We start from the raw sequence: 6,080 nt of genomic DNA, 5'->3' as shown, positions 1-6,080 counted from the left end.
GGGAAGATTAGCGAGGGGGGGGGGGGGTCACCACGACTCCTCCAGGAAGGAACGTTAGTTCGTAAAGACCTTAATCATGGCAAGCGTGGTTCTACACTGGAAAATAAACCAGAATTTAACTGTATTCTGTTTTTATCATTTTTTTTTTTAATTGGAGTTTTAAATTTGAAGGTTTATTTGGGATCTTGCAACATTGCATTTTAATGTATTTTATGTTTTTGTTCCTCAAAATATGATTCACAAATGCCGTATACGGTTTGAAAAATCATTGTTGAAATCTGACAACGGTTTCAAAAATAGTTTTTTGCTGTATAGAATGATTTGCATATGTTGACTTTAAGGTGATAAAGTTGTGTAGAATTTTCTGGGTGATTAAACATTTGTGACGTCGTCGGCTTCTACACGCATATTCATGCTGGTAAAGAACATTTACAGTATTTACCAGACGCCCTTATCCAGAGCAACTTACAGTCAGTAGTTACAGGGACAGTCCCCCCCTGGAGACACTCAGGGTTAAGTGTCCTGCTCAGGGACACAATGGTAGTAAGTGGGGTTTGAACCTGGGTCTTCTGGTTCATAGGCAAGGGTGTTACCCACTAGGCTACTACCACCCTGGCGTAAAGAAAACGGCGTTCTGGCACACGTCGAATCTTCATCAATAAAAACTCAAATATGGAATATGGGCCACGCGGTGATCAACCCACATAAACGAACAGCTATCCTAATTTTACACGTCAAAATGAATTCTCTTTTGTGGAAAGCGGGTCCAAGTGGCTGAGGGATAGGGAAAAAATTTAATGTAAAGAATATAATCAGGGTTCTCGCTGAATGAATCTTTGTTCTAATGAAGACTGATGTACAGTACAGGCCAAAAGTTTGGACACAACTTATTCAACATGTTTTCTTTATCTTCATGACCAAATGACGTTGGTAGATTCTCACTGAAGGCATCAAAACTATGAATGAACACATGTGGAGTTCTGTACTTAACAAAAAAAGGTGAAATAAGTGAAAACATGTTTTATATTCTAGTTTCTTTGCTCTGGTTACTGCTTTGTACACTCTTGGCATTCTCTCGATGAGCTTCAAGAGGTCGTCACCTGAAATGCTTCTCCAACAGTCTTGAAGGAGTTCCCAGAGGTGTTTAGCACTTGTTGGTCCAGCTCACCCCAAACCATCTGGATTGGGTTCAGGTCCGGTGATTGTGGAGTCCAGGTCTCCACTTTTTGTTAAGTACAGAACTCCACATGTGTTCATTCATAGTTTTGATGCCTTCAGTGAGAATCTACCAACGTAAATGGTCATGAAGATAAAGAAAACACGTCGATTGAGAAGATGTGTCCAGACTTTTGGATTGTACTGTAACTGTTCTAATGTTGATCTGATCTCCTTTTCTTCCTGTACAATAAGCAGTAAAAGCGCAGCGCTGAAGGGCTCGAGGAAGCCCACCCTGATGGACGGGTGGAGCCTTGTTCTTGCTTTTGTTTCCTGCTGAAAGCTGGAGGACGGGCCGGCAGCTGCGTTTGTCCGCCGCAGGGCGGGGTCAGCGTGGGGGTCAGCGGGTTTTTCTCCGGTGTTCACCTCTTCTGACCTGAGTAGCTGCTCCTCATCTTTTAAGTGCTTCTCTTCAAGCCTCGGCGTCGGCTGATTGTCCCGGAAGGTCCTCCGCGTCTCGGGGTGTCGGGGGTTTTTACCCAGAGTCCAGCTGGGCGCTAACACACACATTTACTTTAATCCCGCACCCGACACGGGATCAGGCCGACACTTTTGTCTGAACACAGTGGGTGGGCGGGTCCTTCACAGCATTCTCTCACACACACTCACACACACACACTCACACAGAGTGTCTTTCTTCTCCATTCAGACACTTTTTTTTCTTGCTTGCATTCCCCCACACACACACACACACAATCATGGAGTCTTCACTAAACTGACTGAAATGTCAGATTTGCTTGATTATTGATTAAAGCGCAAAATCAATTGACAAAACTATGTAGCCTTTAAAAGAAGAGAGTGTGTGTGTCTGTCTCTGTGTGTGTTTGTCTCTCTGTGTGTGTGTGTGTGTGTGTGTGTGTGTGTGTCTGTGTGTGTGAGAGAGAGAGACGATCTTGGACTTTTACGATTCGTTTTTTCACCTGTTTGTTGTCTCAGCCTGACAGAACAGGTGGTAAGGAGCTGAGGTGTGTGTGTGTTTGGGACGGGGGATTCTCATTTCAGAATGTGAGCAATGTGGGATTTGATGTCTGTCTGTTTATCCATTTGCCGCGTGGGTCTGGTCGCATGTTTAATCCTCTCGGGAAGCTGCTCCGGTTGCGTCTTTGGTCAGGAATGCTGCAGCTCCTCTCTGCCGCGCCGCTTCAGTGAAACTCGTCCTCTGGTCGATGATACCTGACGCCTGAAATCCTGGTTCGAGTGGGGAAGCCCGGTTGTCTGGTGACGTGGCTGAAGGAAGATCTCAGTGGTGTCGGTTTCAGATGCTCCTCCATCAGGCCAGATAATCAAACCCAGCAACCTGCTCTCCTCGTGTCCCACATAGTTCTTCTGTTACGTCCCTGGACGGACGTTCCCACATGTTCTGTGTGGGTGGCTGTGTTTTTGTGTCCTGTCTCTTTTAGGTTGACTTCGTGGGAGGAGTTGAAGCCTTCCAGCTCCACCTACCATCTGCCTATTGGTCACCGTTCAGAGAGCGGCAGCTCAGATGGTCTGATATGGAATTTGTCCCCTTGTGAGGTCATAAGGGGAAAGGTTACCTCACGTTTCTCATGCTTTTTCCTGCCCCTCCCCTAAAATATTATCTCCACCAACCGTCATGGCTTCCAAATTGTGATTGCATGTAGAAATGAGCACAAATGTATTTTTTTTATTCTGTTAGTAACCTCCCTAACCCCCTAACCCACAAACTGAATAAAAACTCCCAGAAACCAAAGCGAGTAAACTAGAACACAAGGCGATACGGTAGCTTGTACATTACAGTTGAGAGAAGCAGAACGTGCCAGAAAAAGAGAGAGAAGTGCGTCTATGCCACACGAAGAACATCCTGATTGGCTTCTTTTGCCGAGTAAAGCAATTTCACTTCTCGAGGAACAAAGTTATGAGAACTTTGAAAACCCTAAAAAAAAAAAAAAAGAAAAAATTTTTTTTTTACTCATTTCACTTTATTTTGCAGGTTGGGAGGTGCTGGAATACCTCACGTGGTTCACCTGGTCAAAATGGCTGAAAACGGCGCTGAGGAGGTTTTATACGTTAATAAACTGTTTATTACCTGTTTGTCGTTGGGAGGAAGTTTAACGTGAACCCCGCTTTTACCCTAAGAGAAGATGTTATTTGCACGAAGCCATTAGCCGGATTTGTGTTTGGTAAGAACTGACCGTAATGGGATGGAGAGTGTGTGGGACCCCTGCCCGGTTCTGACGGGCTGCCGCTGATGGAGGAGACGGGTGAGCAGGACCCTTTTAAAGCCGCTAACCGCGCGCCGCGTGAAGTCCTAATTACAGAGACTTAGCGGCGGCCCGCGCCGCTCCCCACCGTGACGGTCAGGAGTTACGGCCGTCGCCCCACTGAGAGCAGGATGGAGTGCAGACTGACCCGGTCTCCATGGCGATAACCCAACTGGGCAGTAAATGAGCTCTCTCCGTGACGCCGGGCCCGGGGGACACCTGAGTCCAGCCGCGCCGGAGAGGTCAGCTGGACCACGATCACATGGTCCATCCACACAACAAAAAACGTGACTCCTGGAGATGAAGGTGGCTGGGAATGGTCCAGAGAACTCGGGAAGCTGAACAAGAGATCCAGGAAGCAATCAGAGCGTCTGGGCCCGGTCCCGCCGTGCCAAGAGGACGTGACCTGCGGCGTCGGGGTCGTCCCCCTCGCTGCAGCCGGGACGCTTTCAGCACCTCGCTGATTACTGGCGTCCACCTCCTGCTGGACATCATCGCTCCTGCAGCTGATGGAGACAGATGTGAAGTACGTCAGAGGTCGTCCAGAATACACTCACGTCCACGAGTTCGGCTTTCTGGGGCGGATCAGACAGAAACCCGCGCAGAACATTCGGCCCACAGAGCACGTAACGAACTTCCAGCGGACGGAACCCCAGTTGGGGTCAGGTAGAGGTCGGCGCGACTGGAGTCCTGTGTCCACGTTGGTCCTGCGGAGACGTTGGGCCAGAGGCAGCGAGGAGAGTTATTAAACACGCGCCGGTGTGTGTGTGTGGGGACGGAGGGTCCGGTGGAACGGTGTGACCAGGGCTCTTTCGTTTCTGCCCGGCTTGTATAATCCCAGAATGCAATAAACCCGTCTGGGCCGAGCGTCTGGCTCCAGTCGGCGGCTTTTATTGACATAAAACTGGAGCTGCGCGTTATTGGCTGCTGGGGAGTGGGGCGCCCCCCCCAGGCCTCTCTGTTTTATTCCCGCCGCATCACCGGGCCGGGCGTGGCTCCTCGGGCCCGGCGGAGACGCCGGTCGCGCCGTTGCCGGGGCAGAGGTCGGCTATGCGCCGCCTTTATTGGCCCGGCGGCTCGGAATCCTGGGACTGCCGTATTCGCGCCATGATTACGGCCGGGCCTCTCCGGCGCCGGGCCAGGCCCGCCGAGTTTTTTACGAGACGGGAGACCTGTGCGCTGGGACTCGCCGCTTTACGCCGGGGCGAATTGGTTTTGGCTGCGGACGTTCAGAGCTTCTTCACCGCTGGGTTTAATTGGCCACATTTGGGCAACAAGCAGTTTTCTCACGGAACCCCTGGCGGCGGGAGCTCGTTACCCCGCTTTTCCACGCTCGGACCGGGAGAAGGCCCACAAGCACCAGGACTCCATTAATGTCCATTAACAAGACCTCGGCCTGGCAGGGGGACGGGACGTGGCCGCCCACGGCCTGTGTCAGGGGACGAGGACGCAGCGTTGATGTGCATGATGAGACCTGTGGCTAATTTTAGCTTTGTTAGGAGCTGATCAATAATGCTAATGATCATGAGATGGTGACTCAGCGTTTCTGAAGAGGAACTCGTCCTCCTTCCTGAGGACAAAGCTCTTCTAATGTGGGACGTGAAGACTAATTTTAATAAAACATCAACATTTCTGAGCTGTGTGTGTGTGTGTGTGTGTGTGTTCTGCCATTAGGTGGCACTTTTGAGTTTATTGTAATCATCTTTGTTGGAAATGTTCCTGTCCTGCATTACATTTCTTACTAAAAATGCAGAGAACTTTGATAGAACGTTCCAGTGGGGAACCTCAGTGAGACACATAAACATGGAGACAGCTACCACCTCAGCTCCATTTTATAGGTCTCGGCCCTGATTAGGTCATTGTTTGTGAGTGATGTCAGATGAATTTGCAGCCAAAGGACGAATGGACCAACCAGGCAGGACCCCCATGTTCTGCGGGACTCTGGTACGGTTCCATGGAAAGTAGCTGCAGTGTGAAAGATTCCTCATGGGGGTGGAGGTCACGCCAAACCTCCACAAGTCCACCGCGCCCGGAGCATGCAGGAGAAGCCGCGGTTAGAAATAACATATTGATCCGCGATTCGTCCTTTCTGCGGCGTCAGCTCAGCGCAGGAGAGGACAGCCCCGTCCAATTACGTTGCCTTTAATTAAGAGCTCACTGTCCAGGGCGGAGACGTCCTTAAACTCGCCTACAGAATGGAACGATGAGGGCTCAGGATGGAGATTCAGAGTTAATCAATTGGACATGATGAGTGGGGTTTCCACTGCAAGGACATTTGAAGCCTCACCATGTCCCCTTCTCCCCCTTTAAACCCCTTTACGTTGTCTAATTGTGGACATTTGAGCGCTTGTGGCCTTTCCTGGCGGCGGGGACGTGGAGCAGCTTGCGAGGACCGTTTTCGCTGGCAGCAGAGGACGCGCCAGACACAGTGGGACGTGGCCTGGTTCTCCTGTTCTCCAGCTGGGCAGAGAACCACCCCCGACAAGCACGTCCATCTGTCAGAGATGGCAGTGTTGTCCACAGTCCTCCGTACCACTCTGCGGGAGACGTGAGAACCGTTCAGGCTGGGGTTTTATATGAAAAAGTCCCTTTGTGGACAGAGGACGGTGTCCTCTCTTTTATTACCTCTCCTGCAGTAGAACC

This window comes from Denticeps clupeoides, chromosome 13 (assembly GCF_900700375.1).
Source record: "Denticeps clupeoides chromosome 13, fDenClu1.1, whole genome shotgun sequence".
Classification (NCBI taxonomy): domain Eukaryota; kingdom Metazoa; phylum Chordata; class Actinopteri; order Clupeiformes; family Denticipitidae; genus Denticeps; species Denticeps clupeoides.
The sequence above is the reverse complement of the archived record's forward strand: the minus strand, read 5'-3'. Positions refer to the sequence as shown.